The 12,788-nt window shown below is 36.2% G+C and overlaps 1 protein-coding gene across 5 annotated transcripts in view; it reads right to left on the reverse strand.

Moving 5' to 3' along the window:
- pax6b (paired box 6b) overlaps positions 1-11,899 on the reverse strand; it is a 30,962-nt gene extending 19,063 nt beyond the window's left edge. The window contains exons 1-3 of one of the 5 annotated variants that reach the window (XM_051922999.1): positions 11,765-11,899; positions 5,182-5,318; positions 1,499-1,579 (exon numbers count right to left, since the gene is read on the reverse strand). The gene's annotated coding sequence lies outside the window, so the exon portion shown is untranslated. Of the gene's footprint in view, positions 1-1,498; positions 1,580-5,181; positions 5,319-5,545; positions 5,943-8,122; positions 8,441-11,764 lie in introns of those variants that run through there. The other 4 variants (XM_051923000.1, XM_051922998.1, XM_051923002.1 and 1 more) reach the window with 4 other exon arrangements.
- Between the last annotated feature and the right edge of the window lie 889 nt (positions 11,900-12,788).

A 12,788-nucleotide genomic window follows, 5' to 3' on the forward strand; every position in this document is an offset into this window, starting at 1 on the left:
TTATTGTAAAGATGGATATCTGTTAGTAAGTTAGTACGCTTCTATACCTGCTTTTACGTAATTTCATTTGCTAAAAGACATGCGCACTACTAAAACTGATGTCTCATAATGATGATATGCCAGCATGTTTGCAAAGCCTTTGGAAAAAAAACTAAGCAGTATGCAGTCTGTAGAAATCATGGAAAGAAAGTTTGGTGAGTTTATTTTGAATTTGCCCTGTTGTTAAGGAGTTCGGTTACTTTCAGCTGCAAAGCGTATGGCACGTTAAGCGCATAAAAACAAAAGCATTTCGAAAAAATTGGAAAATTTGTCTCTCGGCCCTCAAAGTCCTGAAATCAAATTTCAAATTCACAGTGAAGGATAGCGATCTGAGCAGCATGTCTGGCAAAGTACGGGAATAATCCATTTCTATGGATCTGCTTTTAACCTGCACACATTTACATTTGTAAAACGGCGCTCTTTATGCTAATGTATGCATAGGGCCACAGTGACACCCGAAGTTCCGCTTTCAGGGTGCTGCTACCAACTTTACCCATCCTTGATAAAATCACCCTGCGCAAACTCGCATTCTTTAAAAATGAGCATCCAGGACAACGGCAATCAATCAGCTAAAACACAGACAATTATTACCCTGCAGACAATCCCTGTTCCTATGGTAAAAGCTCGCTACTGTACTACGCATACCCCAGCAAACTGCAGCATCATTTTGTAAAGAGCACCTCACGAGGGACGGAATATTAAAATACTTCTAAAAGTATCCCGCGGGCTGTTTGCACCTGTGCCACAGGTCATACTTTGCCCACCCCGATATTACGAGGCGGTGCTTTCATCGTTACCATGAGAAATTTATGACGCGGTAGTGATGGGTCAGGTGTCTGACAGTGGCAGAGCATTATCCAGTTGCTTTCTTTTCTCTTTGGTTATTGCATTTGTTGAAACATTTTGAAAAAGTTACACTAAAAATTATCTAGTATCAAGGTGCAGGTTATTTCATGAAAAAAAGAAATTACCTTTGGAAGCTTTGCAACATTTTTGGCTTTCTTCCTCGTTTTTCGTGGTTCTGCTTCACTAGAGCAACTTTGTTTCATTTTCTAGTCATTAACGTGTTTGGTTTGTAGAACATACTGGTACGTAATTGACCCTGATACACTACAAGCCTGTTTTCTTATCCATGTTGTAAGTTTACTCTTTCAGACTTCACTCCCCAAGTGTGGCAGTAACATGGAATAGTCCATTGTAGTCTGGACTGAACGGGGGAGCCCCATGTTGACAGAAGGTCATTGAAAGTAACAGCTATAACCGTAAGTTTAATATGTTTGAAATTAAAAATATATATATATATATAAATACATTTTATCATGGGGCCCTGAGCTACTTTGGGGCCCTGGCACTTGCCTGTCCTTGCCTAATGGTTAAGTCCACCCCTGCTTTCTAAGAATGCACGAATTATATAACAATTGTTTCATACAGTATATGGCATAATATTATTATAACTTGCCTGGAATTAATGCTGTTGACTGTCCTCTTAAAACAATTTAACAAGTCACTCATCTGCTTCTGATTGGTTAAAGACTTCCCTCTAGGACAAAACAGAATCAATATATTAAGGTACTTCATTTACTTATGAACACTTTACAAAGCAACGAAAAACACATTCTGAGAGAGCTTTACACAAGCAGCACTGCTCTACGTTCACAAACATGAGTTGCTTATTCGCAGAATGCTTCTCATTAATGACGAGACTCGCTGCTCCCACACAACTTCCACTGTGCACTTAACCGAGTTGTTTGAAATTTTGTATTATTTTTTTAACGTTTGCTTTTACAATGATGATCGTGAAAGGAATAAACGGTTTTATCATACATACTATTTCATGGGTTGTGCGAGACCGTTGATTCATTTTGCAACGGGGAGTAGAGATGGGACAAAATTGAACTATGCCGGTTCCTGAGAAAATGTATTGAAATATTGAAACTACATAGAGCTGCAATGGTGGGTGTATATATATATATATATATATATATATATATATATATATATATATATATATATATATATATATATATAAAATAAGCTGCATTCGCCTAGTCCACACTGCCCAAACTGTGCTTCCCGTATACTCCACACTATTGCTAAATTCATTACACATACTGAGAAAGCACCACAGACAGAACCAAATACTTCTAAGTGGTTTTCCGTCATAATTAAGTTTAGGGAGGCTTCTGGAAACGTAGAAAACGCGACACCTGTTTAAAGAATCCTCTCCCCTGCTCATAATCCCGATTTTCATGGTTTATAGTATAAGTGAACAATAAAAGTTTGCTTTTGCACCCTTGGTGTTGTTATTTTACTTACGTGGGCTATTTCACTTACTTCAACATCTCCCAAATATTACCACTGGATTTCAACTTAGGACAAAGCGATTTAAATAATTTAAAGTCTCCTGGTTAATATTTTAAGACTGACCTCATTCATGTTTCCATATTTATATGTATAATTTATAGACTACCTTTAAAAGCGTTTTTAAAAATCATCTTAAGTCTTAAATAATTTTATTAACTTTTCCCTTACTCTTTAGATCCTCTTTTTTCACTGTACTGTGACACACGCTGTGTACCTCGCCTCAGTGCTTTAAAAAGTAAAAACAGGAGGGGGTCAGAACTGTTGGACAAAGACTACTGAATTTGAACAATGGCCTCCATTCTGCCTCAATACCCAAACCGAGAGAGCAAAACCCAGGCTCCGTAACCAGCAACACAGCTTCCAGCTAAACGCACCAACAACTTCCAAACATAAAAAGAAGCACAGAAAAAAGTTCTGTTTGTTAAATATATGTATATTTTTCTTTTTCCTATTCATTTCTGTGGTATCAGCCATGCCTCCACTCCTGCACACCGAGTTTTACTGTATTAGTGGAGGAGATATATGGAGCTGGTGAAATAAAAAAAGTAATCTCTTCGTTATAAATATCTAGCAGTAATTGTGTTACTGGTATGAGTTGTTAGAGGTTGTAAAAAGATACAACATCTCAGTGGGAGGCTCAATTGCAAAAGACAATTGCAATAAAGAACCTATTCAAGGGGTTTGCTTAAAAGAAGGGGCAACGATGAAATAGTCACAGCCTTCATTATTAAAAAAAAAGTATAATTCGTGATTGGTGCAATGCATTTTAATGGTTACGATTCTATATGATCCTCAGTAACACCGACAATAAGATATAACACAGATAATTAATTACCGAGTGTATGTGAAAGTTCAAGTATTATTTTAACATATTTTATTAATAAGTGATACAACAGAGAAATTAAACAACAGACTTTCCTTGCACTACAGAAATAGGTTAATGACAAACAGAATAATATCTCAATTTGTTGGAGCCATTTCAATTGGGTTTTGTGTTTAATAGTTATATTATGGCGAATGCATATTATACATTTACATGTATAGTGCACGCGAACTGGAAAATGATCAAGTTTTAGTTGCTGCAAATTATTAAACAAAACAAAAACAAAACAAAAAAAAATCAATGTGTAGTTGGTGGCCACCCGGAAGCAATAATAAAAATTAATACGCACTGAGAAGAGTTTGTAAGTAAAATACGCTGACTTCGTATATAAGATTCTCGTTACGTGGCTGTATATATGTTAGGGTTAATAATTAATTTACAACTCAAAACACCGGTCGTATTCTTTGATGTTACTTTCAGCACCAATCTGCATTTCTATTTTATCTTGGCTAATATGCAACTTCATTCAGCTTAAAACAACATGCTTTTTCGGGCCTGATAATTTACAACATCCTTCAAAATACGGCAGTACGGTAACTCGGCCCTATTTATTTACAAACCATATTTAAATACATTGCTTATTTGTGTGTGCTTTTTTTACAGTATGAGTAAGCTATTTTTTAAATACTTCATCAAACCGATATTTTGTTAAACTGTAATACACATTGCTCGATTTCATTTTGTTAAATACAGATAGGGATAGAAAGAGAAGATGGAAGAAACTTCAAACTACTGCATATTGCATAAAATCTGGACCGTAAAAATAAACCAAAAGAGCCAAAACAATTTTAATACACTTTCGCACTTCGCGCTTCAAATACATAAATATTTACAAGTCGCAAAGACTACATATAATAAACACAAAACGCACAGCATTAAAAAGTTAAACGAGTTCAGTTGGAGCCACTTCTAGCTGTTACTTAAAAAGAGAACAATAAAATACACTTTCATGTGTTATGTTTTAATTAAATTATGTTAACAGATGAAGTTATATATTTTTTCACGATCACAAACACGGATATTCATATTAATTTTAAGTTTGGTTAAAAATGCATTGATGCATATTTTAGAGTCATGGTGCAACTCCTACTCATTTTTAATTCAGCAGCTGTAATAAGACGGACAAATGTCTGGATGGTTCCTTATTTTCCCTGTGATCTATAAAGAGTGCACGTTATAAAATATTTTATTTCTACAGCAATATGATTATAGAATTTCTTTGGTAACGTATTTTCTTATTATTAACGCAGAGAATGCGGTGAATAAATTGTAAGAAGTTCACGGTGCAGTTTGTGTGGAAGCGCTTCGCTGAATAGCGTGCCAGCCTGATTCATTCTGACATTCTTCCTCATCGGGTCATTGCTTCTCCATACTCTTTACTGATCACTGACTTGGCCTAATGTGACTTTTTCCTCTTTCTTGTCATAAATAAGCATTAAACTGTATGAAAACACTGAGAAATTAGAGCTTTAGACGCATTTAAAAGTGTATAGAGCAAGTGCTAAAAGGTCTCCCTGTAGCTGTATTTAACTTACTGTACAGAGTAGAAAACTTGCAGGCTATGAAATTAACATCAAGAGTATTCCCATATTGTGCATTTTTTAGATGCATACAAGTAAGCATAGTTAAATAATTTTCAGCTGCGAGGTATTAGATTATTTGTGGAGCTAGGTCACAGTTCTTTATAGTTGAGCATCCTTCTGTTTTCCTCAGCTTGAGTATATTCACCGCTACACATAAAGCAACGGTGCTAAGAAACATTCAAGTGCTTATTATTATATTTATATGACTTCTTTCACTAAACTCGACATAACGTAAAAGTAAAACAGATCAACACATTTATGCAGTAGTCAAAAAATAAAGAATTTGAGGTGTCTGCAGTTGTTTGTACTCACCTTTATGCGGCATTGTGCAAGGCTGTCAAAGCTCCTGTCAATAGTTTTTAAAAAGTGGACTGAAATGACGACTTTCTTGAAAAAGTTGGCAATAAAATAATTATTTCCCCCGTTATCCTGTGCAGAAGATGAAATCCCTGTGAAGGAGACAGAGATTGACAATAAAGTGGGATGTCAGGGTCTGTGTTGAAGCACAAAATGTGTGTCTGCATGTGTGTGCGTGTCAGTGTTTCAGGGGGAGAGACAGAGAGAGAGAGAGAGAGAGAGAGAGAGGGAGGGAGGGAGAGAGAGAGAGAGCAAGCGAGAGAGAGAGAGAGAGAGAGAGGGAGGGAGAGAGAGAGAGAAGTAAAGAAAGAGAGCACACCTATGCTGATTGGTGATAGTACAAGTGTATTAATGTATGTGTTCCTAGTCTGCGCCTCGCCTCCACGGTTCTTCACTGGCCCATTAGTAAAGCCTGACCTCTGTCATCATCTTCCAGCAAAACACTTCCTCCTGCGCCTTTGCCAGAGCGGGAAATGCGGCTGAGCCAGAGCAGAAACCCACTAATCACTCCGCACATGCAAATACACTCCTCTCTCACACACACAAAATATTGCCTCACGCGAAGCAAAGGGGTTGCCTCGGAGCTGCCGATTGGATGTCTAGGTCCTTCTCACCGGCTCATTATGTGAACATGAATGTAGTTGTTTTTCCATGCTGCTGTAGCTTTAACTTCGTACCCTCTCTCTAAGCACGAATGGGTTTCACTAAAATCAACGTATTTTCCGCTCAATAACTTTGCTTGAAGGGTTGAACTATAAACGCAACAACGGAGTACGCTCACATTATTTTACAATTCTGCCGAAAATCGCTTGTAGTTGTAAAGAAATGCGACGAGTTAAAAAAATCACAAAGCTGCATTCTCTTTCTTCTCTATTTATAAAAAGTTTTTAGAATTAAAGATGCGTCTTTTGTAAATTGCATCACACTAGAGATTACAATATTTTTGTGAGGACAACCTATAGACATATTAACAGGTGTCTTGGCTGTTTCTACCAAGAGCACTTCAGCGTGTGTCTCTAGCAAACCGATAAAGAGAGCCATCCTCTTGAGCGTGGTGGATGAAAAAAGGGGGGAAAACTATTTACTTTGTGTATTAAGTGCTTTCGCTAACAGCCTCTAAAGTGCACTTATTAAAACAATTGCAAACTTTATCCACGTGCCATTTGTTGACTCAGCTTTTAATACCTTTGTGTGTATGTGTGTGCGTCCAGCGACAGGCAAACGTTAAAGCAAAATTGAATAATGGGTATCTAAAAGGTCCCCCCTTGGAACAACTCCGCTTGCGATCTTAAAACAAGCTCTATTAATTTTAATTGATAATTTCCACGAAGCAGCGCCGCTTCTGTAGCTGCCAGAAAATAACAGTGAAAGTAAGTAAATGACTTTGCAGCCATGACCACACACCAGAGCTACCTTTGTTAAACGCATGACTATTAACGCACACCTCAGTAAACTCCAAAGCTACCCCTCAGCGTCTGCATTTGAGGTTACACTGGGAGCACCAGTCTTAGCTGAGGGTGTTCCAATCATTTATTCCAATGGATCAGAGAGCGCGCGTTCGAGGGAGAGATAGAGAGAGAGAGAGAGAGAGAGAGAGAGAGAGAGAGAGAGAGAGAGAGAGACAGACGGAGAGAGAGAGAGAGAGAGAGAGAGCGAGAATGAAAAACGAAGATAAAACCAAACCAAGAAGCAGGAAAAAAGTGCTGCAACGCGCAAAGAATAAAATGAAGTCGTGGATGTATACACTTGACTTCCTTTGACATGTGAAAAGTGCTAAAAGTCAGAGCTCATCAATAAAGTATCTTGAAAGTGAATAAGAGTCCTGACAACCATTGCATTCCTAACTAAAGTACAATGCGGAGACAAACGACACTGCCAGAAAGTTTGCATCTCAGTGAAAGGACGCCTCAATAGGAACTGGATAATGAGGTGCCCAGACCGTCATGCACTGTCATCCCGAGTCTTGCAGAAAGGCTTGCCACTTCTTCTGGTTTTATTTTATTTATTTATTTTAATTTCTTCACTTTGATTTTTTTCTTCCTCTGTACACGTTTTCCAGAATTGTATGGGTGAACCTTTCTCACATTTTACTACACAGGACAAGTGCGACTGCTTTCAATTTTTTAACCCGAAACGAAGACTTTGGATTTTTTTTTTCCCAGAGGACATCATCAATAATTCTAACTGGATGTACAGTTACGTTTTCGGAAACTTCCTCAACCTGGAGGCATTCTTATTATAATCAATATTCTCCATCAGTATTCTTAGTGGTATCTATCTATCTATCTATCTATCTATCTATCTATCTATCTATCTATCTATCTATCTATCTATCTATCTATCGTTAGGAGAACAGTAATTAATAAGTCTGTGACAAATGAAAAATAATCAGCAAACGAAACTCATTCAGTATAATTAAACGTTTACGCAAAATCGGCATTGCAGTGTTTTTTTTTTTTACTGAATTGTGAGATGCAAATATTCGAATTAGAGAAGTGTCTTTTTAAATAGGTAAATGTGCTGGATCGGTTTATTTACGAACGTCTTTATTTTTGCTAAATTACATCTAATTTATGTTATTTTCTTGATCATTAAAAATACAAAAGTTGTTTCACTTTTTAAAACATTTTTCTATGTTCATATAGACTTAGTGACTCTACAAATAGTACTGTGTACTTGTGCCAAAACTTATTAGGTAATCTGTTTATCCTTTAATGACTTTTTAAAATCCCTAAAGCCATTATGAGAAAAGGAAAGAAAGAAATAATAACAAGCACACGGTTCACTGCTAGGTCTTCAGCGCGTAGTTGAACTTTATAGAAAATATAACGAACAGAGGCTGAAAGGATCCGTCGCTTAAATCGCTGCGACGTTTTATTTCTGAAAACGTACAAACCATTTCCTAGATTTAGTTACTTCATTGAAGGAATCGGTCCCATTACAAGCAGATTTTTCTGGTGCGTATTAGAGCTCCAATAGATAAGTTCCCTTTTGAAAGCTGTAAATCCATAGTTGGTTTTCCAAATTCCGAAGAACCGTCTTTTTAACGTCACAATTTCAGACAAAGTCGTGGAAGGAAACTTGTTTCTAAATCAGTATGATAAACACGACAAACGTCTTCGAAACGGCAATAAAATTAATCGTTTGTTAGTCCCTCTAAAGGAGAAACTTCGTCACCTCTCCAGGCTACGGCTGCGATTTTACAGTCTATCAATTAGCCCAATTCGGATTAGCACCAAGTAATGCGGGGCCTTTAAAAGAAACCCTAATCTTGTCGCTATTTTCCCCGGGGCAAAGTGGTCTTTGTGCCCCTGTTAAAAAAAAAAATCATAAGGGGAGGGGTGTGCAGAATACAGATGACGTCATTCTTGGAGAGAGAAAGGTCTATTAGAAAACATCAACAAAAGAGACTTGGAGCTTTGGCTGCCATTGATTTACAGAGTATGAAGGAAAGAGGACCTAAAGAGCCAATGAGGGAGACCAGGGAAAGCTTTATCATCTCAATAATTCTCTAATTGCAGGGCGGGCTATACTCTGTGTGTGTGTGTGTGTGTGTGTGCGTGTGTGTGTGTACGCGTGTGTTTAGGTGGTGTGTATGGAGAGGTGTTGAAGGCTGTTAAATTGGCGTTACCTTCAGTACATGTTGATATGCTTACTTATGCATATTTATGTCATTCTAAAAGATAGATTAATTACATTCAGTGGGTTCTTTCAAATGCGACAAGAATGAAAGACACACCAAAGGAATATGCACCTGCTAGAAAACTTTAAATCAGTGAACTCAAGCGAACTTTAGTTTAGAAAGGGCCTGCTGCTGCACAGACGCCATTTTAACAAAAAACAACTTTGGCAACGTCTGCAAAGTAAATACAGTACTATATTTCTACTTCTCTGCGTCCTGCTCACTGTAGAGTTTGAACGAAAATAGAAGATGCTGGCCAATCGCAGTACACTGCAGACGTCAGTGGATTTAAAGTGATTTTCATAAAAAAAAACAAAAAAAAAACAAAGTGGTTAACTGCCAGTACGAATGAACGAGTCGTAAACACATTCAAGGAAAAAAGCATTTCTTCAACTCGAACGGTGTAATGTATTAAATTTCACGTCCAGTTTTAACATGTTTTTATTGTTTTACACTATATAATTATAATTTGAATGTCGTTACACTAAAAGCAAAAAAAAAAAAAAAACATTTTCCATAAATTATTAAATTCTTAATTTCACTTAAATTGTAAAAAAAAAATAATAATAATGGATAAAAATAAACACACTTGCAACTGACGTTTTATATGAATTGTTCTAAATAAACAAACAAATAAGTATTCATAAGGACACGGCAGGCCGCAGGCAACCTGATTATTTGCACACGTGTTTCTCTTCTTTGACAAATTCCCACCGGCACCTTTACTTTAAAGTGGAGAATAATTCAAAATGCTGCACTTCACAGATATCACAGCACCACAGCAAATATACAAACAAAGGTAATGTATTTCAAATCCACGTGTTTTAAGATTTTTTTTAACCTTTACAATCATTCCCTAAGGCTTATTTAGAGCAGTTTCTATAAATGTCATTTTCTGCACCTTTTAAATATGTAGAAAAATGCTCTAAGTCCAGTTGTCCAGTCTTTTCCAAAATATAAAGAAATACACCGTTCATGACATGTTAGTTTATAATGTCCATGCCTTGGGGACAGGTAATGCCTCGTTCTATATTTAAACGTTGCGCCGTCTGTGGAGAAGTACATCGCCGGGAATACGTTTAACACCGGCACTTTTCTTATCTGTTATGATGCTCGTTCTTTAAATTGTGTGCCTTTAGAGTTTAACTCGGCATTTTAAAATCCTCGTGTACGGAAAAAAAAAGATATTAAAACAGTTATGCAGTCAGCTTTAATGCTATTGATTGAAACAATCAGTCATAAGCCCATGACGACAATCTGTTACTCAAACCACGAAGGAGAATTTTAATGAATTTTATTCGCACCTGGAGAATACAGGCCTGTGCAATGAGTGAAATCATTGAACTCGCAGCTTAGGAACATGCGCGTACACAAGCTCAGTATATGCAGGACATGAAACAGGCTACTGTAAATAAAATATTGATACACAGTGATATCTCCGTATACAATAAAGCATTATTTTATGCGTTCTGCAAAGTGGCTGTATCTAAAAGAAAACTGTACTTTTTAAATCATAAAATCAAAATTATCTATCTATCTATCTATCTATCTATCTATCTATCTATCTATCTATCTATCTATCTATCTATCTATCTATCTATCTATCTATCTATCTATCTATCTATCTATCTATGTAGTCTCTAATTTTAAACATTTGAGCTCTGCCTAGTGAAGTCATACGCAGGCAAAAGACGATCTGGTCAGTGATAATTGTGTCACAGCTTTTTTTCTCGGCATGACAGCTGGATAAACACAATCTCCAATAAACATCCCTAATTAGGGAGGTGGATCTGAAATGCAGAGTGTGTGATTTATTACGGAGGTATATTGTTTCTTTATCAATTTGTGTAATTGAATCTTTTTTTTTATTTAGCAAAAATACCGAATAGCTCTAAACTATACATTTATCCAGTTCAATATATTATTATTTTTTCAAATATAATTTTTAAAATTTGATATGATGTTGCTTTTGCTGCTAAGACTTTAGGAGTTACTTCGTAATATAAGCGTCTGATGACGTACGTTCACATTAAATACCAAAGAGATCCCACTTTTGACTTGCCTCGTATGCTATGCTATGCTATGCTATGTGACACTATATACTTGTTTGTATTTAGAAATTTTCAAGGTCTGTTTTGGGCTTCGCAAGTCAAACAAATAGAGATTTCTTTTATATTAGGATAAAGTAGCACAACTTCGATGAAGCCAATTATAACTTATTTTATTTGTCATCGTAATTAACATCATCAAGACATGACGCCAGTTACTGGCCATATGCTTTACAACCTTATTACATTTAATTTGATTACACCTTGGTGAATGTTTGTATTTCCACAAGGTTTTGAATTTTATATAATGTTAAAATTTCATCTACGTAAGTCTGAACATTTTAACAATCGCCCACCGAATATACTGCACGTTTCTTTTTGTTTTAATGCAAAAATAATTACATATTTGCTTTCCAAGTGTAACTCCTAAAAAGTTTCCAAAACCTCCGTCAATGAGGCAGAATCAAAAAGCACAATACTGTGACAGACAAGGAGAACGAACTACTATAATAGAAGACAACTTTCAGAAAAATCCAGTCAGTGATATATTTAGGAATGGGCTCGACTACTTTGACAGTATCCATAAACATATTGCCTAAAGCATGGCATGACTGATGTCTACAAGAAAGTCCTCAACACATGGATGAAAACAAGAGAGCTGCGCAAACAAAATTTAAGTACTTGTATTAAACGCTGAAGGTCACTGTAATAAACATAATTAGTTTACAATACTGAAAAGTATATTATTAACTGAATATACAATAACCAAATTTTAAAGATAAGCCTAAGAAACATAATGAACACTGACCTGATGGTTATGCACTGGTGATTCCAACACTCGTTTTATAAATGGTCGACAGTGGAAAAAAAAATCTGTATAGTTTAAAGCCCAGTTTTTAATATTTGGATCTGGCACAGAGTTTAAATGTCAATGAGAATAAAAAGAAGCCGCCTTGCAAAGCACTAACTTTCCCTTAATATCAGCAACAGCTCAAAGCTGATTGGGTAGTCGCACGGCTCGACGTCACATTTAACAGGACTTACTTTTTGCTAATAGGGAAGTTGAAACAATTGACGTTCAGGGCCTGTGTTTTTGTGAGTGTCTGCCTTCATATTTCTGTTTGAATGTGGATTTATATACGTGATGCATGTGTAAGCTTTGTGGTTTCTAAATATGCATGTCTTAGCACCCTGCAACTTCGATGGATTGTTGAAATGTAAGTTGGAAATTAGAGATCAAAAACTGAACGATATAAACACAATATGTATCATCCATACTGTATATGCATATATATGTGTGTGAGCGCGTGTCTGTGTGCTTTGTTTATATGAATCAGTGGAAATCGTATACGTTTCCAAGCAGAGATAGTTCCGAATTGTTCGATGTATTTACTGTGACAGTAAGATACCGGAAATAAATACTAAAAACCTAAATGTCGCAGTACAGTTGGGAAGTGATGTTTATCTGGTGTGAAACATTAGACATCAGCACTCGTAAAACAATTACTCGGGCAATTAGGTCCACCGCCTGTCCTGTGAATGAAAACAGTTACAGATAGCCTCTCTTACTCGTGTTTTCTTCAAGTATTTGATTATTAGACTTTCTTTCTTTCTTTCTTTCTTTCTTTCTTTCTTTCTTTCTTTCTTTCTTTCTTTCTTTCTTTCTTTCTTTCACATGCCCATTAATCTTGTTTTTAGTACTCTCAGTTCTACACGTTTGCAAACGAACTGGCAAAAATGATGTTTTTATGCAAATTTCTGTTATATTCAAACATTCAAGTCACAAAAAGATTAAAATAGATTTTAATTGTGGGACAGAAGTTACATTCAAA

Source organism: Erpetoichthys calabaricus, chromosome 2, assembly GCF_900747795.2.
Source record: "Erpetoichthys calabaricus chromosome 2, fErpCal1.3, whole genome shotgun sequence".
Classification (NCBI taxonomy): Eukaryota; Metazoa; Chordata; class Cladistia; order Polypteriformes; family Polypteridae; genus Erpetoichthys; species Erpetoichthys calabaricus.